This window comes from Callorhinus ursinus, unplaced genomic scaffold (assembly GCF_003265705.2).
Source record: "Callorhinus ursinus isolate GAN/ISIS: 27379988/994484 unplaced genomic scaffold, GSC_fseal_2.0 scaffold12, whole genome shotgun sequence".
Lineage (NCBI taxonomy): Eukaryota > Metazoa > Chordata > Mammalia > Carnivora > Otariidae > Callorhinus > Callorhinus ursinus.
The window spans coordinates 28,884,349-28,911,190 of record NW_027397074.1 but is presented as its reverse complement, the minus strand read 5'-3'; the positions used below and the strand labels follow the sequence as shown (position 1 = coordinate 28,911,190).

Here is a 26,842-nt window from a genome sequence, read left to right as displayed (position 1 = left end):
CTTTGAATAACCCAAGCAATGGAAGTCTAATTGAATTATATGCTATGTCAAATGTATTAAATATTATGAAAGATGAAGAACTGTGCTCTGACTCCTATCACGTGGACTTAGTTTATTATTATATTCAAAATATCTTAGATGTATCTATGACTTTAGCCAAATGGTATCTTTATTTATTTTCTCTGTGTGTTTATTATTAGAAAAGGATTCACTCAGTGTCTGGAAACCCTGTATTTGGCACTTCTTTCCCTTGATATTAACCTGAAGATTTAGTTGTAAATTAGGAATATTAAAAAAATATATATTGTTGAACATTAAGAGCTGTGCATTTATCATGTGTTTAAAACTTAATGTATTTAATATGTTCAGTAGAACACTTGATAGGATAAATATACTGCCATTTTAGTGTAAGACGCCAGGTAGTATTGGTTCCATTTTTCTGGTCACGTATTTTTTATTTTAATACAGAATATTTTTATGTATATGTCCATTTTCCATTCATAGCTAAGTATGTCAAAACAAAATACTTATATTAAAAACAAGGTACTTGGCTGTGAATGTCTTCTCATGAGTCAAGGTGTCATTACCCATCCAAAAATGAATTGTAACAATTTTAATATTGTATTACACTGCTTCAATGTTTATTTCTTACCTGTTTACATGAGACAAAAAAGTAATTTTGAGATTAATCTGTAAAACTTGTGCTTGAGAGTCAATTAATTATAATACATTGTTTCCTCCCCTCTTTAACATACGGAAACTTCTGTTACCATAACACAGACACTTACTAATATTTCTTAAATGCAAAAATAAGTGATAAATTGCTGTGACTATAAATAAGGAAAAGACCTGTCCAAAATAGTTTAGGGACACTTCAGTGGGGTCCTAAGAATTTGAGCTGAAAATACATGTGATGTAATCAACTGAAGAATGGAAGGCATTCAAGATGGAGAGTCTGAACATATAAAAAGACCTACTTAAAGAAGCAGAGGGGTTCTTACAGAAAAATGTTGTTGCCCATAAAGGTGAGAAAGTCCAGTAAGTTTAGCCTTTGGTAAAAATAAGATAATTGGACAAGTCAAAATGTCATTTCTGACTTTTAGAGCTCTCAAATGAAAATTCAACACTGGGAATAACAACAAGGCTGATACTGACATAGGATGAATTGGAGTAACTCACACCTGTAGTACATGGGTGTGTCATTCCTGTGTTTGAGTTGCTCCTGTAGGTATCAGTCCCACAGGAAACCCCAATTCCCTGAAGGTTTTTTTAATTAGAGGACAGGACCCAGTGATGGAAAGAAATTGCTTTGTGGAGAACATGAGATGGGAGAAATGTCAGAGATTGTCAATATATCCTCATACAAGTTTGTTTAATTACAGTTCTGGGTAACATTAGCTAATACTATTTGGATATTTATGTTCAAGGGGCTGTGTTTACTAAAAATCATAGTTATATAGGATAGTTTGATGTTGCTAAATATGTCTAGGGTCATCCCAATGTACATGTGTCTTTGAAATTACGGTCTTTGAAGGCATTTTTTAAAAATCTGAGGAGTAGAGGTTACAAACTTGAAAATGATTCATCTGAAGAAATAGGCTTTCAGCTATGGTTCATATGCCTTCACCTCCATTTGATAATCTTACAATAAGGTCACTGCCATAGGCTTCTTACATGTACTTTCAAAGCCATGAAGATAATTAACTCTGGATCCAAGGCTGGGCAGTGCTCTACAGATGAAGTTGAAAGTATATTTACTAGTACTGTTATTGTTGTTGTTGTTGTTGCTTTTTAAATAATTGTGGTCTTCTCTACATGTGTGCTTTGCGTTTCACGCATCAACTATATAACATAGGCACAGTGTAAAATATCTTTGACTTTAAAATGTCCTGAAAAATATTTTGATAGAAGAAAGAACACTGATATACAAGCTTGGAAGAGTAATCCCTTCAGGGTTAAACTCATGAATAAGAATTAATTTCATGGTTAACATGGTTTCGCTCACTTTGCATTGTGTGTCCTGCCGTGCGCCACATGGCTGACTGCCCTTGGTTTTCACAGTTTTCCTAAACATTTCTGGATCATGGTTCATCTACTTACATTTTAAGATGACACATTATTATACTTGAAGTGATGCATGGTAAATTTTTCACAATCTCACTTTAAAGGGATTATCAAAAAATATGCAAATCTTCTATTAAAATGAAAATATATGTTCATGTTTTCACAAAAAAAATATGTGCCAATGTGCTTGATGCTCAGTAAACAACACTATCTCTTTTTTTGTGGCTAAAATTATATTTCTGCAGTGAGGGTTGTTTTTCCCAGAAGGACAGTTTTTAAAATCCTTAAGTAACAAGTGACATTGTTCTTAATATATGCCTAATTGTGTGAGTACTCACTTATTAATTTTACGAAAATTCCTGAAGTGCATAGTAACATACCATAAAACATTAGTGTACTTTGGATTCTAACACTAAAATAAGCTGGACCTAGGGTGCTATTACTTGCAATAATGATTAGGAAGATCAAGTATATAATGCTTTTTAATAGCATTTTTGAAGAAAGATGGAATGCTCCATATGTCATAATTCTTTTCTCAACAAGATTTCTGTTTCCATGAACACAGATTAGATTCCCTTGCAAAGGCTGTCTGAGATTTAGTTTACAGCTTGATTTCTTCTGTCATTTCAACCACATTACATTTCTGTTTTATTGGAGCATTGATGGCTGTCTGGCTCATTGCTTGTGTTATTTGGTTAGATCAGGCAGTTGAACTTACTCTAACTCCACAAACGAAATAAAGTAGACAACTAGATGGAAGAGTAATAGAAAAAAGTGATCTTGAGGTATCAGAAATAAGATCAATTTCTGAACTCAAGCGTTTAACTTGAAAAATTCACCACAAACAAGTTATATCTATTAATAACTCTGAGGCATTATGGAAGTTAGTTAGAACTCTTAATTTTATGAATTATACAAAAACATATGCATTCTATATATTTGATAAATCTTTCCCAAATTAACAAGACTTATTAGGGTGCATGTACTCTGTCTTTACATGGTAGGTACTCTCAGTTCTCTCCCCTTAAGGAAGTTCAAACCTCTTAGGTACAAAGTTGGTTTTTGTGAAAGTCCACAAAATAGTGAAATAAGAAAATGCATCAGTGTGTGTAATGGAGCAACAATACAATATGACAATGTATATAGCACAAAGTAGTAAGTACTATGTCAAATTATCTGCATAGGGAGTGACTTTGTAGGATTTCAGGAGAACAAATAAGTTTAGTATATTGGAAAAGGACAAACCTAAATATGAACTGTCTTGAAGGAAATGTATTGGATATGCAGGGAGGCCAAAAAAAATCATATTTAGGGCTGTGGAAGGTCAAAGCAAACTGCAAAATGAGACCATCTATGTATGGTATATACTGGGGAAGGTGGAGAGGCTGTTTTCACTGGACTAGAGAGTTGGTGCAGGACAAAGAAAGAAATTTGGATGAACAGGTCAGTTGAGATTGCCTTGGGGTGGTGGTGCCAATGGGTGCAGTACAAGATAAAGGGCTGAGGAGCTCTCCATGGATTGAGGGATTCTCAGGAGACGGAAAAAATACAAAAAGGGATATTCAACAAAAGGTATGGCTCAAAATAAGTGATCAACTCAAGACTTTCTCAAAGGAAAAGAGTGTATCATTGTTTACTTTTACTAAATAGTGATGATCATTACAAAATCACTCAGCAGTTATAGAAAGTGTGCTGATGTTGAAAACTTCAACATTCATTAGCTGGTTGTATCTCTGTCTTCACTAATGTCAATTAGTTGTTTGACAAAGTAATTGGAAGACTTTTTTTCTGTACTTGCAAAAAATAGAGCTAAAGCCTACTGAAATTCTTTATTTTGAACATTTTTAAACAAGTGAGTAAATTTTTTTACAAATACAGTTTTTTCGTAATGTCCTTTGGAACTTCATTTGTTTAAAATATTACCTTGGAAGGACAGATTGAAAATGTTTATATCTTTTCCAAAACATCTACTAGGTACAACCTACTGGAAGGCAGTAAGTTAAGATTTCTTTCTTTTATAAGAGAAGGCTTTTCAGTGTACATTTGAATCTGATTCTTTTTAATTATTTTACATGAGAAAACCAGCAAAGCATTCTGTAGTGTGAATGATATTCATTATCACTGTCCCACAGAGTATTATTAAGAATTTACTATAGATCTTGTTTTTATTTGTTTGTTTCTAAAACATCCTGTGGCACTTTGGGTCTTTGGTGCTTCAATTTTTCTCTTGCATTCCATTGTCCAGGAAGGATACAGTAAAAGAAATTCACATGCAGTGTTATCTCTTAGTAACCTTATTCTAGAATCTATTTCATCACTACTTACTCTTAAAGATAGTGGTCCCTCACCACTTTTATTAAATGTTTATCTGTCACTCAGATCATAACTTTCTTTATACACCTTCTCATTTAGTATCTCAAACTATGCTTTTCACAAGCTAACATAGGATAGAAACTTTCGTATTTGTATCCCACCATGAGCAACCTTCCAAAATTAACATCATTTGACATGCCTGGTTTTTCACCTTGTCAGCAATGTTCTCTGTGTGAATTTACCAGAAAAAAATAGTTTGCCCGCAGAGGATCTTATTTAAGTTGTCACCCTATTGTTTTCCATATATTGTCATTTTCTTTGACAGAGCAGAAGAAACCTACCTTTCCCTAATGCTATAATTTCATTTCATTGTTTATTTCATTATTAAGTTAGAAATTAAAAAGGTACTTCAAAATATTCAGTTTAGGACATTTATGTGAAGGTTGATTATCATGATGGTTTATTGTGACTTTTAACATTGCTGAAAAAGAGAGGTATGTCTTTATTAACACAATTAATTTAGTTTTAGGATGTCTTGCTCACCATGAAACCTGAACATACTAGAAAATAAGTACATTGTATTACTAATATTTGGGGTGCAAATTGATACTGAAAGACTCAGTCTACTCGGTACCTATAATATTTGAGGGAAGAGTAGGATTTGGTCAATGCAAACTTTAAAGTACAAAATACACTTATACTACTTAGTATTAGTTTAGGTGAATCAATTCCAATAATAGTCTCAATAATTTCTTATTTGGGTCATTTTCTTATCAGACATGACTAAATTGTTATCTCCCCTACACCACAATATGAATGAAACAAACCCATAATAGGGAAAGTAAAATCAGCTTTGCCAGTTTCTTGTTCACTTGTGTCTTCATACTTTGTCCTGTTGTCAATTCATGTTTATACTTTACAAGCCATATATTTGTTGAAGGTTGATTTATGCTACTCTAGATTATATAATCTTTCAATCTACATATCAGTGTACAAGGAAACTCCAGTATATTAAACAAGTGAAAATGAAGGAAAGACTCAGTTAATCAAATTCTGACCTTCTTTCAAAATAGTATATGCAACAAATGGTCTGAATGAGTCTGCCAGTATCATTCGGTACACTAAATATTAGTAATACTTAAAGTGTCTCTGAATTTATAAATTAAAATATGGAGAGTAAAACTTAATGTAACACCTGGAGAACATTCTATAGGTTCTGATAAAGAGGTCTGAAATGAAACCTGAGAGCTTGCATTTTAACAAGGTCCCAAGTGACTCAGACTGTGGGTCCCTGGACCACACTTGAAATAACGAGATCCTACCACACTTCAATCTGTCTTCTTACAAACACCGTAGAAAGCTCATTTCCAGTTTGAAGACAGCTATTGACAATGAAGTGTCATTTAAGGGTTTTCTAAGAGAGCCAAAAATATCAAGTTTATTTTAAGGACCAACGAAGGAGATACCACTTAGTGAGCTATTCCAGTAGTGAGGTGAAAAGGGTTATCCTTGTTAATAGAAATGAAAAATAAGAGGGATATTCTAAGAGAAACATAAATCTCAATATCATGAATGAACACATCATGTTGACCTTGAAATATCTTTAAGCATAATTTTGAGATGCTCTTCTGTCATTTATTTAAAAGAATTGAAGTGTCCAGTGTTCTTCTAAAAAAAACTATAAAAACAAAATAGTGTAGAGAATATATTGGTGGCTTTTATATTTTAAGCACGAAACCCCTACTGGTGTTCCATTGATCCATTGTGCTAACTTGGTAATGTACATATCAATTATTTTAACATTTTGGTCTCCAAATGAAATCATAAAAAGAGTAGCAAATGAAGGTATCCCTTATAATAGGTGTTTCTATGAATGGTCGGTTTATTAACTTATTCCCCCATTGGATCGTTGTGAATTGTTCCTTTCTCACATTATGGGTGTTATCGTTTTGAGATTTCATACTCTCTCAGTAGGGTAAAAGAGAGCAGGAAGAGGGATTGCTGCAATTAGATGGCCTAGAAAAAACCAATGAGAGGAGTAAAGACAAGGAGATTTTAGGGAAAAAAATGAGTCAGGGGTTTAAGAGAGTTGAAAATATCAGGGGATGTTGGTAACAATCTCAGTGGCTCAACTTCACTAATATGTACCCTTTGCCTGCTGCTTTCCTAGTATAACGACAGTACAGTCGTCTTCTGGTTGGTTGTCACCAACATTTTTATTAGGAAGACGAGACCTACAACCTGACGTAATAACAACCCTGGGGTCTCAAGATTAAATCCAAAACTGATGTCGATGCCTCTGAGGTGAGCCTCGGAGCCCTTGTCATCCAGCCAGTGGTTGGTGTATTGTGTGGCTCTTGTCAGAGCCTCAGCAGCCTTGTCAGGAGCTTTGCTGCACACCTCTGATGTTTGTTACAAGAGAGGAATACTGAGGTGGACGTGAGGAATTATTCTTAGATGACTGAAAACGTAATCTAGAAAACATGAGACTCACTAGGCATGGGGTATTTTATGATTCCCAAGTCAGTGCTATTTTCTTCAGACTATGGAAGACAATGTAAGGGGGAAATAAGTTAATTTCAGCGCTACTCCTACCCTGGTCAGAATTCATATGGCACTCACAGAAAAAACAGGCAATGTGGAAAAAAATAATGGTCCAAATTGCATTTCTCCTTGATTCAGGTATGCCATGAGGGAGTCACAATCCATTTAGAATATCAGCATAGTCATTGTCCACCTCAATCAATTTAATGCAAAGAGGTGAAAGGGAATCATTAGGGTGCAGAAAAATCAATTCTGGGCATCTGTCTGCATGCAGACCTCAGGCCAAAATAGATTGAGTACCAAAAAGTAGACAAAAGGGAAATCCCAGATTTCATTGTGCAAGTCTTTGGTGCTGCTCCTATTATGTGACTAATGAACCTTTCATTTTGAATCAGTGTGTTTTACAGCTGCACCTAGTCATTATTTCTAAGACCTAAGACTATGATGTGTGGCAGAAGCTTTTGATGAGGTGAGGCATGATGGATTGTCATTGTCAAATTATTAATAGGAAGGTTCATTTTATATTAGGAATATAAGATGTATTTTATCCACATCTCTCTTTTGAACTCAGTTGCAGCTGCCTAAAATGGACTATATCGCTCAAGACTACACAACTTTGCCAAGAGATATAGGGTATTTGGCAGTACATACATTAAATCCTGTTTTACTCGAGTTCTCCTGAAAACTGCTTTATATTACCTTGTTTCTCCATAAAGCAAAAGTAATTTTTTTTTCTAAATAAGGTTAAAGTGTGATCAAACCAAAGTAGGATAACCACATTGAAAGAAGAATAATTTAAATGACTGAGTCTTGTTTCTCTTGAAATATTATGATTTTTTTCTAAGTCATTTTCAACATATTTATACATGTGTTGTACAATTTAATATTGTAACACTATTAATTATTAACCTCAATAGATGAAAAAACAGAGACTCACAAGGATAAATAGTTCACTTGAGTACTCCCATCAGATAAGTACTAAACCTGCAATTTGAACTATTGTCAATCTAAACCTCGCTGTGGGTGAGAGAAAACAAAAAAATCTGGGCCAAAAGTCACACAGATGCTTTTAGATGTTTAGGTAAATATGTATATGCCTATCTATTTCATGCACATATATAAACATGGAAAAATACCATGAGCTTCTCAGCATACCCAAGTAAAAATCTATTTCAAATACATGAAGTAGCTTATTTTTAAAAACTAACCACATAAAATTCCATCATAAAAATTACAAAATATTTTCCTCTTTTATATGGCCCTTTTGAGATTTCATTTTCCAACCTGGATTCTACACTAACATAAAATTACTTTACAGAACAAAAAAGTCGTGCATTTTAATAAATCCACTGCCATTCAAAGCCATACAAGCTAAATACGTCTTTCAGAACTTTAACAACAAAACATTCCAGAAAACAATATTTCTGAAACTATTTGGTACAAGACTTTATCATGGAAACTATGTTCTGTGTAAGCTCAGTCCGTCTACAGTTTCTGGTGAGGACATATCAGATTTAAGAATATCAACTTAAACCTGTTAATCTTATTCCATGCGTTATCAAGTAAACAAGTGGTATCAGGTATCCCTGGGAATTAGAAAGTAGGGTTTATTTTTAATTAATGCTTTTGTAAGTTAAAGCTTAAGCATTTTTTTATAAAAGAGCAAAGGGATGATGTTAAAATTCCAATTTTAAAATATATTATTTTTCCATAAATCATATTTGAGTAGGATTTTGAATTTTACAAATAAATCTTCAACAGTTAAGGAGCTTTTCTGCTGTTTCTTTGCTCTTCATTTTGAAGAGTTTCTTTAGTTGATGCATTATTCTTGTAATAGGTTTGCACTAAAAGGTTGTCTTTAGGGATTAAAAAAATAGTTTCCATGGTTTGATCTGGGAGAAACTTCTCAGCATTTACTTTTTTGATTGCTACATTCAGAGCTTCCACAGCAGGCTTGATCAATGGTTTTGAGGTGTTCTGTGTTCTTATGCATAGTTCTCCTTGTGTCCCTGCACCGATTTGGGTATTCAGATACATATGTGATGGAGGTCCTAAATAAAAGAATTATTTTTCTTTAACCTCAAAAGAATTGTTTTCCCATTTAAAAACTTGGCTTCCTTAAATATCCCCAATAATTTGGAAACAAGTTGAAACCACTGTTTTAATCTATCAGGTATCAAAATATCACTATTTAGGCTTAAGTGATACATTGTTAGGGAGGAAAAATATATAAACACACATACACATATATATACACCTATATATGTATATGTATTATAAACATACACATACATACATACACATATATGTATATATATTATAAACACACACAAATTTTCCTTAAATTTTTGTCCAGGTTTTGATCCTCAGTAATATTCCATATGGCCAGTTGTAAGTAATAAATCCAGTATAGAGTACTGCTCTCAGTATCACAGAGTCGGATCAGAGGAGAGTTACTAAAGAGATGCTTCTGCTGCATATGCCCAAGCTATCCTGGCTTGACTGCAGGAAGACTTTGTACTCTATTGAATTCTATACTGGAAATTATTATAGTTTGGCTCCAGAACACTATTTAATATTTTGAATGATATCACATTTCATTAAATGGTGACCCCATTCTGTGTTCTTAGGCAAAAAACCTTGGTGTCTTGCCCCCCATTTAATCCATTAGCAAGACATAGGGGTTCAATGATCAGAGTGTATCCCATTCCCACAATTTATACCATTTTCCCTCCTATTATTTTGATTCAAGCCACTCTCATCAGCTTTTGCCTGGATTATTCCAGGAGCTTCCTAACTGGTCTCTTTAATTCTGCCCTTGCTGCTTTTGGATCTACTCTCAATTCCAGCAGCTAGAGTGCATGCAACCCTCCAACAGCTTCCCACTTCACTCAGAGTAAAATCCAAAGTCCTTACCATGTTTTAATATCCTATATGGTCCTGCCTAGTTACCTCCTAGCTGACCTTATTTTCTACTAATCTTGCTCATTTTGCTCCAGACCTACCAACCTCCTTGTTATTATTGAAATACCTTAGTCATCTTTATCCCTCAGATCCTTGCTATTACTTCTGCTGAAATACTCTTTTCCCACATAGATACATGGCCAGCCAGCTCTCCTGTCTCTTTCATCTTCACTCAGGTGAGAACCCTGTGGTCATAGCTCTAAATAAAATTGCCAAACCAATGAACTGGCCTACAAATAAAAGCTACATTTTCGATTTGCCTTATCTGCTTTATTTCTCTTTTTAAGTACTTATCACTATTTAACATGGCATCTACTTTACTTGTTTATTTGTTTTCTTAGTCTCCTCAACTAGAGTGCAAGCTCTCTGTAAGGGCAGGGACCTTTTCTTTTCTTCATTGCCATATGCCCAGTACTTAGGGCCTTCCTAAAACCTAGTAGGCAATCAATCAGTATTTGTTGAAGAAATGAATAAAGTTATTTCAAGAAAATAGTTCACGGGGATAGAAAATACACAGGTTTCATTGCTGCATTTGTTTTGTACATAAATCAAAAATGTTTCTAAGATGTTTCAGAGAGATAAAAATAATTGCATGAATATTAGAAGGGAGGTTTGACATACTTAAAACATTTTAAAGATATATATTTGTTTTTTGGGGGCCAGTTTTTTGGGACCAGGGGTATTTACATTTCATATACTATTTTATCAAAAAATACATGTATTGAATTTCTTTTGTGCATGAACAGAGTTGCAAAAAAATCTGTGAAGGAAGGCATATTATCTGACTTCAGTGAGTTTGCAGTTTGATTAAGAAGACAAATTAGTATGAAAAAGAAAAGTATGTAAATAAACTTGATTCATGATATGATGAGAATGTATAGTGCCATGGTACTCTTCGGGGGAAGACCTAAGTGGATTTGTAAGGGTCAAGTAAGTTCTTCTGGAACAAAATGTAATTTGAGCCATGAAGAGAAACCAGCCAAAGAGAAAGTTTTGAAGCAGAGAAAAGAGTGTGTTAAAGGATCCTAGGAGCAAAAGATAATAAGAGTTTAGTATGTATGGAGCACAGAGAGCAATAGGGAGACTCCAGGTAAAGCTGAAGAGCTATAGTGGGGCAAGATACCAGAAGGCCTGGAATACCATGCAGATTTTACATTTTTACTTAAGATCATTGGGGAATCATTGAAGGGTTTTAAATAAAATGCAGGCGCACCTGGGTGGCTCAGTAGGTTAAGCATCTGACTCTTGATTTTGGCTCAGGTCATAACCTCGGGGTCGTGAGATTGAGCCCTGTGTAAGGCTCCATGCCTAGCTTAGGATTCTCTGTCTCCCTCCCTGTCTGTGCCCCCCCCCAATAAAATAAAATTTAGAAATGGAAAAATCAGTTTTCCAGTGTAGAAAGATCACGAGGTCTGCAACTTGGAGAATAAATTAAAGAGGAGACTAGGTGTGAGGAAGCATTAGCAGGCTCTGTTAGTAGCTGAGAGACACCTGTGGCTGCTTTATGGTAGTGTATTGGGAATGGAGAGAGATGGCCTAATTCAGGATTCTTTAGGACTATTCAGGGAATCAAACTCTTGGGATAAGGTGAGTTTTGTTTTGTGCATGTTGATTAAAAGTTGAAAGTGGAGGGGCGCCTGGGTGGCTCAGTCAGTTAATCATCCTACTCTTGGTTTCAGTTCAGGTCATGATCTTGTGGTTGTGGGATTGAACCCTGTGTTGGACTCTCCTTCTCCCTCCCCCTCTGTCCTTCCCTGCACTCTTTCTCTCTCTCTCTCTTAAATGAATAAAACCTTTAAAAAGTTGAAAGTGAAGTTTTCTACCAGTTTCATGTATTTGTCAGCAGCCAAAGACAAATATCTTACCTTAAGAAAAATATTTGCAATTCATAAACATATGCATGGTAATTGAAGGCATGAGATTAGATGTAATCACTTAAAGAACATACAGGACAAGAATGGAGGAGAGCCCTAAATAATGCCATCAGTTAGGGGACAGGTAGAGTAGAAGGAGCTAGCAAAGGGGAGGAAGATGGAGCAGTCAGACTGGTAAATCAGAACACTAAGTATCTAAAATATAGTGGGAAATGTTTAAAGGAGAGAAAGTTGTCAAGAATGTCAAATGCTGCTGAGCATCCAACAATAAAGACTGAGAAGGATCTATTAGATTTTTCAGTGTAGATGTCTGGGATGACCCTGATTTTGCAGTTTCAAGGGAGTCATGGAGATGGGAAACCATTGGCAGTAGGTTGCTTATAGAGAGGAGTAAGGAAATGAAAAATAGCAATTTTGGATGAGGTAAACTGCAAGAAATATGTTAGACAAAGGACAGATACTGAAATGCAATGTGGCATTAAGAGAGAGTGTTTTTGTTTAGTTTTTCTTCATTAAATTGAAAGAATCTTGAGCATATTGAAAGGCAATGAAATTAGGATAGTGGAATGGTTTAGAACCTGTTGAAACAGAAAAGGAAACTTGCAATGAAATTCCAAGTTTTACGTGCCTATACTTTACTTTGTCTTAAATTATTTGAACAAAATGAGGACCAAAATATGCCTTCAGGATATATTTGTTTTGTTTTAATTTGCTTTGGAGCTATATAAATTACTCTTTAAAAGGACTGTGGATTGTGGGAAGATTTCTTATCAGCTAATTCTTTAGTCAATTTCTATCCTCAACAAATGCTCTCAGTAGACTAATACTGTATCAGGAGCTATTGATTAAAGCAATTTAGGCACAAATTGATGATTCATTTAAAGGGAAAGAATGTGGATTAATTGTCACAATTGTGCACGTTGTTTACTGGTTGACCTGGCTTGAATGTATTGCCAGCTAGTTCCACACAACACAATCTTTTAAATTATTCATAAAAACTATAGAATGTACCAGCATTCAAACCGCAGGTATTTTAATCGGTCCATATAAAATGTGAGAATATTTTGAATATTTTATCAGACTAGACATAGCTAAGGAAACAACTATAGTTCAAATTATATATTTATATATAATAATATATTATATATATGGTAAATTAGGCAATTTTGCTGGAAGGAACAAAGTTTAAATATATAAAGTTGTTTTATAGCATCCCTATAATCAAAAGGCTCTCATACAAAGAGGCATACAGATTGTGTTGCACGAACATGAGCTTGCTAATATGTGTATAATTTTGCATTTGCTAAGCTGTATATCAAAAAAAAATCAAAGTACTCTCAAGTGAGGATTCAGAGTGCTATTTGCAAATTTGTGTTTAGGCTCTGGTCCAAAAACATTACATTTCCTCTTATGTAAACTACTTCTATAATGATTGCAGATATATTGTTGATAATCTTTGATAATACATAGAGACTAAAATCTTGAGATAGTTGTCTTGAATTTTATGGAGAGAATCTTTGGATTTTGGAAGGTTCATAGTGGGCAAAGACACTAAAAGAGATTATTCATAAGGTACCGATTGCAATCACATCACAAAATAAGTATTATAGGAACCATATGAAGATAGGTATCTGGGGTCATAGGCACATAAGTTAACACTTATGTGTTAAAGACAAAGTTTGAGGCAGCTAGGAGAACAAAAAACACAGTTCATATTCACTTCTTAGATTGGAACCAAGTAAGAGACAAGAGTCGGACAGATGGAAATAGAAACTACAGCTTTGGGGATCAAGGGAAGTATGGCCACAATGGGCTCCCTAATACTTTGCTGTGGAATTAGATGAACATATCCTCCTAGTAACATTCACAGCTGGACAGTGGATAGACTTCTCCATAGAGGCAGGCCAAGTGTCAGAGAACAAATCAGAATTTACCATCCTATGGAAAGGCTGGTTCCAAGAAAGAATAAAAAAAAGGGGGGGGGTCTGTGCAGGTGTTGTGCAAATCCTTAAATTCACTCTTCCCTCCATGGAGAAGAGTAAATGAAGGGTGAGGTACTGATAGGAGTGGTAAGGAGAGGCAGGAATATTATTACAGTAGAAGTTCCTCCACATGGAAGCAGGAGGATAGGAAGTAAAGGCTTGCTGAAACAAGACTAGAGGAGACGCCTCAAGAATAGAAGAAATGAAGATGGCTTAGCAGGGAATCAGGTGAATGTGGGTATTTAAAAGACAGTCTAGAATATTGTCTCTGCTAGGAGGCCATCTTTAACATCTCCACCTCTGGCTGAGAGATATCACCTGTAGTGCTTTCATATTGTTCTTATAATCAGAACTTTTGAATCAAGTCAAGTTTGTCTCAGGTTAAGACAGTTAACATGAGCAAATGATCAGTATTTAATAAGTGTTAGTTTCTACCCTGTCTTCTTCATTTATAAGAAAAATTATGAGCAAATGGTGGCCATGGGGAGGTATACTGTCTTTGCAAGGAAGAGAGTTGAAGAGTTCTTGGTAAGAAGAATAGAATCTAAGATGAGAAGGGTGATTCCATTTCATGAGAGGTCTTAATTGCTACTGAGTTTTTTGTGTATGTTTTTGCTTTTTGAGTTTGTGTTTATGTGTTTTATGTTTGTATTATAATTATTTTTGTTATTAGTATCATTATTATTGTAGGATTGATATAAGAGTTTTTTTTTTTCCAGAAAGATAAACAGGACAGTCATATATATATAAAATTGATTGGATTGAGTAAAAAAAAAAAGAATGTAATAGAGTTCTCCAGAAAAACAATATATATATATAGATAGATAGATATGCACATATGTATATTATATATATCTATATATATGATGTATATCATTTTTATGATGAGGAATTGATCATGTGATCATGTGATCGTGGAAGCTGAGAAGTCCTATGATCTGCCATCTGCAGGCTAGAGACATGGGAAACCTGGTAGTGTAAATTCTAGTCACGTCCAAAGGCCTGAAAGCCAGAGTTACAGGTGGTATAAATTCCAGTCTGAGGACCAGGAAACACTGATGTTCCAACTCAAAACAGTCAGGCAGGAAGGGAACAAGTCTCCTTTCTTCTGCTCTTTGTTCTGTTCAGGCCCTTAACAGATTGAATGATGTCTGCCCACACTGGGGAGGGTAATCTGCTTTACTAAATCCACCAATTCAAATGTTAATCTCATCCAGCATACAGACACACCCAGAAATAATATTTAGCATGGGCACTCCCATGACCCAGTCAAGTTGACACCGTAAAATTAGCCATCAGAGATATAAAAAGCAGTTTGAAGAATGTTATAGGCAAGCCTCAATATAAGCTTGAATATGATTATGGGCAATAAGAACAAGAATTAAATACTATGAAGCATATAATGAATTGGAAGATACCTACTAAATAGTCTATTAGATTCTTTGATTATTTTGTTGAGGAACATAGAGTTAGAAGTTTTACAAGGTCATAGCTAAGTTCCAAGACCCTAAAGCCGAGAAACGAGATCCTGGGGGAGAAAGTCAGGAGAGCAGCAATCTATGGTTTAGGAGGGCATGGCTGTCTGTCGAGACCACAGAGCAGTATTAGCTGCCTCTGTTTTGTTCCTCATGGCATTCTGTACATCCACATCACCCTCCTCAAAACTCAATATTGTAATTTCTTCTTCACCTCTGAGTCCCTCCCTCCTTGTTACCATCTTCTATGAGCTGACTAGATGGGTGAATTAGATATGGCACCTCGGTACTGGAAGAGTCACAGAGCGTTCAGGAGGAGTGAGCTGGGGGAAAGGTATTGAGGAAAGAGTGAACTACATGTATAAATCCCTGGCCGTGGAAGGCATGGGATGTTGTAGGATGGCAAGAAGTTTAGGGAAGAAATTGGGAAGGCAAGAGGTATGGCTAGAGAGAGGGGTGAGGTAGAATCAGGGTTAGCTGGGTTTGCTACTTGAGGGCCGTAGGCAGACAGAGGTTTTCTGGGTTCCTCACTGGCATTATTATCACATCCAGAATCTTAGTAACTCCACTTCAGCCACTCTAGGGTACATAGGTTTCCCCCAGTTTATTCTCTACCTTAATGAAAATGTTACTCTTTCATACAGGTGTAAAACAAATTCGATTTACCTAGTAATACGTACCAAATGGCTTTCATGTTATAAAGCGTCCATCAGTTACTATTTTTCATTCCTCTGGAGGATTTGGGGATGAGGAAACAGGTAAATTAGACCCTACAGAGCACCTTGTACTGTTTTACAGCAAGTGAAATAAGGATGGCTGGCCTAGACTTCTCCAGAAATTTAAATCCAAACGTTCTGGGTTCAAATAACCCTGTAGCTTGGGTTAGCAGCAAAATAAGAATTTCTTTCTTTCTTTTTTTTTTTTTAAGATTTTATTTATTTATTTGACGGGGGGGTGGGTAGAAAGCAAGCACAAGCAGGAGGGGAGGCAGGCAGGGGAGAAGCAGACTCCCCACTGAGCAGGGAGCCAGATGTGAGACTCGATCCCAAGACCCTGGGTTCATGACCTGAGCTGAAGACAGCCGCTTAACTGATTGAGCCACCCAGATGCCCCAAGAATTTCTTTTTTTAATGGCACTCTGTGTTTTAAACAAGACTGTATAATATGATATAAGAATTCTCAAATCAAAATTTTATTGCTTTGAGAGAGGAGAAAGAGAAAAAAAATCTGAACAGCAGGTTATAGGCACATGAGTTATGTTTCAGACACATGTATTTCTAACTAATATTTTTTCTTTTTCTACTGGAATTGGTATCATACTACTTAATCAGCAAATACTAAACTGATTGTGTTTTTCTTTGGAGTGTCCTTCTAGAATTACCTTTGTTGTATAAACTGGGAGTCTCCACTTCACAAGAGGAACTTTGTTGCAATGTAACAAGGGATTTCATTGCTTTCAAAAGAAAATAATCTGATTTTCCATACAGAATTGAATTTTCATAATTTCAGTGTAATCGTCTACTTCTTTGAGACACAGTTTTTTGTTGAACACTGTATATATCCAATTTCGGACCCAACTTTTATTGATCTGGAAGAGTCAAGTTATTCCATCAAATCTGCTTTTGCTATAAAGAATGAGAGAACCTTGGAATCACTTGGCCAGACTTGTCCAGCCTAACATGAGGGAAGATGAGAATAGTGTGCTCACCTGGCCCCTTTTTTCATATGATTATTCCTGGATTTTCTCAGCTAACCTGGATGTGCCTCTTGCAGTGAACATGCCAAACAATCTGTGGTGGTTTGCAAGCTTACAGTTCTAATTTGTCTGAAAAGATCCAATGGGGAGAGGGGTATCAAATAGAGTAATGATACAGAGTACTCTGTGTACACTGTTCTCTGGCAAATTTAGTCAAATGGTGTCTGTTGGTTCCAGATATTCCTATTGTTAGACTGTAATTCTGGACAAACTATTTTTCTGTGGTATTTTAAAATTAAGAAAATACTTCCATGTATTTGCTAAAGAGTGGGGGTGGGGAAAGGTATCTTTAATTCTACCATCACTATTCCCTAATAGATGTAGAGTCAGAATCTTTTATTCACTTATAAAAACATGCATTATTTGATAATAATGCAATCAGATGTTATTACAAAAGCCTCTGATGTCTCAGTAGCTCGAAGTATAGAAAGTTGAATATAAAAATACCCACCTCATAAAGTTAATGCAAGGATTAACTGAGAAAATATAGTTGACTCATGAACAATGCAAGGATTAGGGCACTGACCCCCATATCCATGTATAACTTTTGACTCCCCAAAACCTTAACTACTAATAGCCTAATTTTTTTTAAGGGGGGTGGGCAGAGAGAGAGAGAATCTGAAGCAGGCTCCATGCCCAGCACAGAGTCCAGGCAGGGCTCGCTCTCACAACTCTGAAATCATGATCTGAGCCGAAATTAAGAGTGGGATGCCTAACCAACTGAGCCACCCAGGTGCCTACGCTTGATTGGAAGCCTTACCAATAACATAAACAGTCGATTAACACATAGTTTCTGTGTTATATGCATTATATGCTGTACTTTTACAATAAAGTAAGCTAGAGTAAATAAAATGTCATTAAGAAAATCATAAGAGAAAATACATTTATAGTACTGTACTCTATCCAAAAAATCTGTGTATAAGTGGATACACACAGTTCAAATATGTGTTAGTCAGGGGTCACCTATACATAAATTACTATGAATGTTGCCTGGCACAGAGCACATACTTTAAAATATTATTGTGTTATTGTTAACATATTTGGAGATTATAATACTACAGGATTTATTATATCAGTGCTTTTCAAACTTTTTTGATTGTGACCCTCATTAAAAGATACTTTTCATTAAAAAAGTTTACTCAAAGGATGCCTGTTTGGCTCAGCCAGTTGGGAATCTGCCTTCTGCTCAGGTCATGATCCCAGGGTCTTGGGATCAAGTCCCGCATTGGGTTCCCTGTTCAGTGGGGAGCCTGCTTCTCCCTCTGCCTGCCTCTCCCCTGCTCATGTGTTCTCTGCCTCTGTGTCTGTCTCTCTCTGACAAATAAATAAATAAAATCTTTATTAAAAATATTTGCTAAATATATACACATATGTATAACTTAAAAGTTTCAAGAAATAAAACACTTATTATATATGATGCATTCTCATTTTTTTCTTTTTTAAAAATTTTAACTCCAGTATAGCTAACATACAGTATTATGTTAGTTTCAGATACGCAACATAGTGATTCATCAATTACTCAGTGTTCATACGATAAGTGTACTCTTAATCCCCTTCACCTATTTCACCCCTCCCGCCACCTACCTGCCCTCTGGTAATCATCAGTTTCTTTTCTACAGTTAAGAGTTTTGGTTTGTCTCTTTTTTTCTTTGTTCATTTGTTTTGTTTCTTAAATGCCACATGTGTGAAATCATATGGTCTTTGTCTTCCTCTGACTTATTTCACTTGGCATTATACTCTCTAGCTCCATTCATGTTCCTGCAAATGGCAAAATTTCATTCTTTTTATATAGCTTAGTAATATTCCTGTGTGTGTGTGTGTGTGTGTGTGCGTGTGTATGTGATCAGTTTTATCCATTCATCTGTTGATGGACACTTGGGCTGTTTCCATAATTTGGCGTTTTTATATAATGCTACAATAAACATAGGGGTACATCTATCTTTTTAAACCACAGTTTTCATATTCTTTGGATGAATACCCAGCAGTAGAATTACTGGATCATATTGTAGGTTTATCTTTAATTTTTTGAGGAACTTCTGTACTGTTTTTTTTTTTTCCACAGGGGCTAACCAGTTTGCATTCCCACCAACAGTGCAGAAGGGTTCCTTTTTCTCCACATCTTCACCAATACTCATCGTTTCTTGTATTTTTTTATTTTAGCTATTCTGACAGGTGTGAGGTGATATCTCATTGTGGTTTTGAGTTGCATTTCCTTGGTGATGAGTGATGTTATAGATCTTTTCATATGTCTGTTGACCATCTGTATGTCTTTAGAGAAATGTCCATGTCTTCTGCTTATTTTTAATTGGATTATTTGTTTTGTTGGTGTTGAGTTGTCTAAGTTCTCTTAAGTTTGAACCCATTCTTTATTCCTCTCCCCCACATTTTAGGTATATGGTGTCATACTTTACAACCTTTCATTCTGTGAATTCTTTGACTTATTTTTATAGATATGCACATGTTTAGCTGTGGAGAGTCTGGTCTGCCAGTCTTCGGGTTGTTTTCTGGGTTATTTACACTGATCTTGGTTGTATCTGCAGGACGAGGTGAGTGTACTTAGTATACTCCTACTCTGCCATCTTCCCTTGAAGTCTAATTTTTTTTTCCTTTCTTTGCTTTTTTTTTTTTCTGTTCTATTCACTTTTCTAGGAGGACTGACCTTGATCCACCTAGTAGTTGTCACCATTTGAAAAAGACCATATTACCAGCATTCCTTTTAAATCTGAAGCATGTTAGGAGTTCAGAACCCACTGATAAGAATTATAAAGTTTAAGTGACAAGGGAATGTCTGGCTTCAGTTGAATTTTCAAAGGTTTGCCAATTAGACTGAGAAATACGATCATCTGACCCCTGTAATATATATTGAAGTCCATTTTTTTCTTTATCCTCAAGAAGAAAGAATTTCCCATGCATAAAATGTACTTAGGGGTGCGTGGGTGGCTCAGTTATTAAGCAGCTGCCTTCGGCTCAGGTCATGATCCCAGGGTCCTGGGATTGAGCCCCGCAGTGGGCTCCCCGCTGGGCGGGAAGCCTGCTTCTCCCTCTCCCACTCCCCCTGCTTGTGTTCCCTCTCTCGCTGTCGCTGTCTCTTCTCTGTCAAATAAATAAATAAAATCTTAAAAAAAAAAGTGTACTTAAAATTGCTTCCTCATACCTTTAATAAGATTTTATCAATTACTTTGTCCAGGAAGTTTCCCCATATTCTGCATATACCTATCTAGGACCTCATGAGTAGTGTGCTAAAGAAGCAGAATGATGGCAAATTCAGACCTCATTCTCAGAACTTGGTTGAAGGGAGTGTTAATTTATGACAAAGAGATTAGCAATTCATTTTTTTTTAAGATTTATTTATTTATCAGAGAGAGAGAGCACATACATGTGTTGGGGGGAGGGGCTGAGAGAGAGACTCTCAAGCAGACTGCCTGCTCAGCACGGAGCCCTACTCAGGGCTCAATCCCATGACCCTCAGATCACGATCTGAGCAGAAATCAAGAGTCTGATGCCTAATGAACTAAGCCTCCCAGACGCCCCAGCCATCAATTTATTAAATAAAAATAAAAAAATAAAAAACCTGCTAGTTACCACTGTAACATGGCATTTCTTAGACCAGATGAAAAAGTCATTTGGAGAGGAAAGGAATATAAGCGTAAACTTGAACCCTAAAACGTGAGAGAAGCTTTTTTTTTTTCTCCTGGTCTCACCCTTCCCCCAGCCTCCAGCCCTTTGAGGAATGGAAGGAAAACACAAAATGCCAGTCTCAGGAATTGAGTTTTGCATGACTTTACCTGACTGCTAACTGGCTCAGGAGCAATGTGCTATGCACACTGTGTTAAGATGAGCGATACATAATTTTAGAGATATAGAGGAAGGCATTCTGTGATTGGAAGAGTTAAGAAGATTATCTGTCTACTCAATCACTCTTTACATTTGCATGTGCACACAAAGATGAATAATTGATCAGAGGTGAATAGAGATGTAATGCTATGGAAATTCAAAGGAAGGGGAAATTTGAAATTTATTCCTGGGCTTAGAATGTTCAGGTTTGAAAGGGACTTAAATTCATCTGTGTTCTAGGATTACCATCTACTTTGTGTATGAATTACGTCCTTTGCCTTGACTTACACTTTAAGAAATCTTGTTAGGAAATTGATAATTTTTACACGGGAAACAAAAAGGTTTTATTTCTACAATAATTTACAATCAGAAACTTCTATCATTTATTACCTCTTGGGCATGAGATCTGATGTTAGGATTAAATAGAAGACACTTGTAAGTAATAAATGTGGAGTCAAATGTTCATGCAGCCAGTCTGACACTCTGCCTGGGCCATTGTGGAATCAAGTTCACCTAGGTCATGGATACCTAAGATCTGGCCAAATAGCTGTGCTTACGGGAAATGAAAATAACTACTGATATTTCAGGGCAAGGGGAATACCTAAAGTCTGGTACCTAGATTAATGATCATATTCGTGTCATATGAAAATATTGACCTTTTCAAGAAGTAAATGATTTCAGTAAAGATTAGGTGATTTTTGTATAATCTATACACTCTAAAGTGAAATGGCATTTTATGTGATGAGGGGAAAAAGCTGCTGCTTTTCCCTTGTTCATGATTACATATTTATGGTTTACAAGCCCGAGCACAAACCAATAATGAATAATCTCTAGCTACAATAGTAGACTGTGGACTGTAATATTAATGTTTAATACATCTGATCAGCCCATCACCCAGGGACATAAATGGACCTGTCATTTTGTATGAGGCTGTCATCATTCTCTTTGGTTAAATGTACTATTTATAATGGTCCCAGTAATCGGCAGCAAGGTAATCTGGAAACATATACCACAGACACAAGGTCTGTAGTTTTCCCCATCCGTATTTACATGGTTTCCTGTTTAAGGGTTTCTTTTGAACATTTCTCTTCATGTATTGTCTTAGCTGAAAAGAAGATTCCAGCTGAGCATTTTTGTTTGTTTCTTTTTGTTCTTTCTTTCTTTTTTTTCTTTGCTAGCTAGAGGACTTAAAAATAGACAGTTTCTGGTGACCAAAAAGAGAAATCCAAATAAAGTAAGTGAGCCCCTCACAGATAGTCTTGAGGCTTTCACTGGTATGAATACAAAGGTGGTAAGTAAACAGTTCTTATCTCAACTGGGGTATTCACATATTAATTGGCCTTTGACCGCGTTTGTCTTGTTTGGATTTGTCACCCATGGAATCAACCTGGAGCACAACAGAGTTGTCCTGTTGTTGGAGTCACAGGCTTCTGCAGATTCTTACTGGGTTATAACCAGCTAGTGTTTTTGTTTTTGTTTTCCTTAACAGAAATTAGCATGTTTAGTACCTACACTGTGCCACGTGTTACAGCTTTACATTCATTATTTCACATAGTCCTAATCATAGTCTTACCTGGTAGCCCATCAGAGTGCCCTTTTCCTGATGAGGAGATTGAGAATGTTTAAAACACGGCAGTATAAGTGTGAATTTAATATAAAGGCAAAGAAATATAAGAACGGAGAGAATTTTATAAACAAGTAATGTAAGATTTAAGATTGAAGCAGCATTTCAGAACCTTTACTTGGGTCATATGAATGTCACATTCACCTGGGGCATTGACACAACTGATCAGTAGGATTCCTTTGAACTCTGGGGTGTGTGAGTCAAGAGTAGTCACTTTATGTTCTCCTGTGAGCACCTTCATTTACGGTACATGGAGTAGAGGACAAACCCATGGTTTGAAATGACTGAAACAAAATCATCAAAAGTTCTTTGCCTATGTGTTTAAATACATAGAGCATATTTGCTTATGTGATTGATTTATATTCCTTCAGCTTTCCATTACTTTTTTAGCAGTCCTCGGAGAATAAAGAAGACAGTCTTGAGAACATCCCTAAAGCTTTTCTACTTAGAAAGTAAACTGAAGATGCTTTGTTGAATTAAAACATTTACCACACACATTATTTAATAAGCATACTTAAGACCATTTAATACATACATTTTGTTTGCTCTCTTCAAGCCATTTAATAAATATATTATTTTATCAAATAAAGTAACAATCATAGTTAACATTTGAATAGCCAATATGAGGCAATTAGATCCTGAAACTTACATTCAGCAATATATTGTCTTCTCTTCCCATTTTTTGTATAACCTGCATAATATCCTGATGATCTGAAGCGGATGGTAGTCTGCAAATAGGGACATGTAACAAACAGAAATTTAATAACACAGATATATAGTTTTGCCTTCTTCGGTGAAATAATAAAGTACTTATCCTCAGAGCATTTTGTGAACTTGATCAATCATGCTTTCTTGAGAAGTAGGTCAGCATACGGATCTTCTCTGCATTAGAACTGAAGAAGTGCTTTTTAATTCTGCATGCAAGAATTCAGTAGGGGATATCTATCCTGGATTTAATGGCTACCCTCGAATAATTCAAATAATTCTGGTCACCACCCCCTTGGGACTTGCAGGTTAAAATTTTCGCATGTTTCTGTGGATGAAGACTTATACTATCCATTGCTGAATTTCATCTCTGAGACTTAGCTTTGATGAGTGGATGGAACAAAATCAGAGTTACTTGGGAATCTAATTCAGGTTCCCCTAATGGTCTGAGAGAATGATGAGTTGTGGGAAGTACATGTATTTGAAATTAAAATGTCCCTGAGCAATAGCTCTATCAAAATTTTCTTTCTTTTTTCTTGTAAAATGTATTTAACTTATCCTTGATGCAGTTGTTCTCAAGTCTTTTTCCATGGCCTACAAGCATCAGTAGCATCTGGGAACTTGTTAGAAGTACAAATTCTCGTGCTTCATCCCAGACCTACTGAATCAAAAATTCTTGTGGTGAAGCCAGCCAATATATGTTTTAACAACTTCCATGGGATTCTGATGCGGGCTAAAGTTTGAAACCACCCCTTTAATGCATACAACATACCCTTCAATTTTCTAAACTGTGCTGATTCAATTATTTGTATTTTCAGTAGGGTCAAATTATAGAGTTAAACCTGTACTGAAAAATCACAACTCTTAGGTACAGTGACATTAAAGAAGTTGGTAGATTGCACATATATTTTATTTGCCATTTTACTAATTAGTGGCCAGCAAGGCTGGGTGTATGAAGTTGTGTCCAAATAAGAAAGCGCATTTGCTTTGATCCTGTTCAGGAGCCAGAATACTTTCAGCTTTCATCTCACATGAAAAGGTAGCAGGATTTAATTAGCTGAAAATAGTGCATTTCTTGACAAATGAACTTGCTATCCTGTCTGTGGCTTTCCAGTCATGATTTACCTTCTCAATCTAAGTGTTTATTTCCCTTTTGATTTAAAAAAGGACCATTTTCTGCAACCTCCAAGTATTGGAAGTAGTTAATATACCATACTCGAAGTTATTTAATATACCATACTCAAAGTTAAGTTAAATTACTTCCAGGTATTTAATATACCATACTCAAAGGTAAGTTAAATTACTTCATATGTGTCAAGACCTTGTTCTTTTTTATATAATATGTCAGGTTCAGACTGAAATATAGAGCCAGCGTTTGAAGATGGGTAAAGAAGAGAGTCCTTCTGGTTCCTTCCATATGAGTTCCATACCTATGAGTTATGGCCACAAAATCAAACTGGTATCATAAGTGACTCAACTCACCATAACTCATACCAGGCCAAATCATGAGAGTGATAAGTCAGAAAGCACAGCGGCCCTGACACTCAGGTGGTGTGTAAATCATGCCAGCAGATTTTTATTACCTAAGGCTGATCTGACTATAGTAGAGCACTCGTGGGTATAAATTCATGTGGTTAAGAGAATCAATCATTTCTCCATTGAGTCCCTACTGTGTACAAGGCACTATGGGGGATATAAAGATACACTTCACATTGAACCTATGTAGCTTGAACAGAGAGCATACAACAAAGCAAGACTTAAATATTCAGAAAAAATCATTTAAAAACCCTATAGCCTTGTCTTTGTCATAAACTAGCTCAGGTATTACTAGTGATTTCCATGGCAGCAGGTCATATCTTATTCATTTTCATTTTCCCAGACTTAACACAGAGTTGAATATATATGATGTTGAAAATAAATCGAGGCTATTTAATTTCTTCCTTTTCTGAATTTCCCTTATAATAATTTTCTAAACTATTCATGTGCCATTGATCATGTATTGCTTCAATTTCCATTATGTTTCCTATGTTGATATGCTTTATCTGCCCACGTACACTGTCTGGCATCTGACAGTCACATTAAATCCTTAAGGACTATGCTTAGTTGACCCATGGTAACTATTTGTTAATGACTGTGGAACTAGCATATTAGAATACAACATATTAGACCATAATACAAGAGATGTCGCTTAACAGAGCACTGTCAGCTGAGTGGTCCAAAACTTTTTAATTCAGAGAAGGCGTAAGTCCCTGGATTAGAGTAAGTGGAGAAAATGTAATGGCACAAGAATTCAGAGCTAGGGTGAAATGTAAAGATATCTACTCAGAAGTATCAGCTGTAATATCAGCTGAAAAGACCTAGTTTCTGAAAAATGATTTATTTTAAAGGTCATATGGTTTTATGTTCATTTATACTTTATTATCACAAGTTGATTTTTGTTTGATTTTATTAAAAGTTGTTTCCTGCATCCCAGAGATGTTGTTCTTTTGTATAATACAGCCATCGGCAAATATGCTAGAAAGCAAACAGTACATATTTATAGTTTCTGGTTCTTGTTGGTTATTTTGTTCTTTCAAACCTATGGAAGCATTCTCACATCTGTGCAAATGTGAGCAAAATAATTTATTTTTTTAAAAAAAAAACTAAATATGTTTTAATGGTATCTACAATTATAAAGTACCACTGATTTATAGCAAATATTTCTACATAAGTTAAAGGAATGATCATAAATGTTTAATTTTGACTACTAAATTATAGCATTATCCCTATATTATCTCTGTAATTTATCAAATACCTTGTTTCGCTAGCTTAAGTCCAGGCTTTAAGCTAGGCATTTTGAAGATTAATAAATTGTGATTAGGCAAAGAAGCTGGAATTCTCCTACAGAAATGGGGTGAAAAATAATATAAAATGGGGGAAATTGGAAGGGATATTTCAGTGACCCCTTGACATTCCTCAACTTGATTCACCTGCGTGCTGTTTTCGTAACCAATTTATTGGCACTTTTTTTAGGTTTAAGAAATCATGGACAAGGGGAAGAGATAAAATATGCATATTCAAACTTTTGACAGTCTGTTAGGAAAAAAATAAGTAGAAAACATAATGAGTTCCCTGAATAAAATATTTTATTTGTATCAGCTTCTTTCACTTTCAAGAGTTCTTGTGGCCCAAGCCAAATGAATTTCAAAGAAAAATCAAATGAGCATTGAAGAATGCAGACATGGAAATGAGAGCATACCACATGCTGCTGAAGGCTTTAGAACAGATTCCTTTGGGTCTTGAAGCCTCTGGTTTCGATGTGCATTTTAAATTAATTAAAAATAAAAATAAGATATCTCTACAGCTGGGGAAGATCTTAGTCTCTCTGATGGTTTTCCCTGCCAGGCACACACAATCCGAGGTTTTGCAGAGATTATAATGATATAATGTATTGATTTTAGCTAACAAATGGCAAAACAAAAATCAGTTGGAGCTCCCTTTCATAATAAATGCCCAGACTCTCTGTGATTTCTAAACCCAGTAGAATTACATGTACTGGTTCAGCAAGCAACCAATACACTTGGCATATGAAGCAGGGTGTGGTGGTAAACAGAAGGTCTGTAAAAAAATTAATAGCTCCATAACTGACAGGCAACATTCAAACCAGGAGGGCAAAAAACTCTTTTAAAGACAAACAGTGTTATTACCTTCCAACTGTGGCTCTACTG

General features: G+C 35.7%; 1 protein-coding gene across 6 annotated transcripts in view; it reads left to right on the top strand.

The window, feature by feature from the left end:
* The window catches only part of THSD7A (thrombospondin type 1 domain containing 7A), a 446,918-nt gene that overhangs the window by 78,968 nt on the left and 341,108 nt on the right, over positions 1–26,842 (top strand). The window lies entirely within an intron of this gene.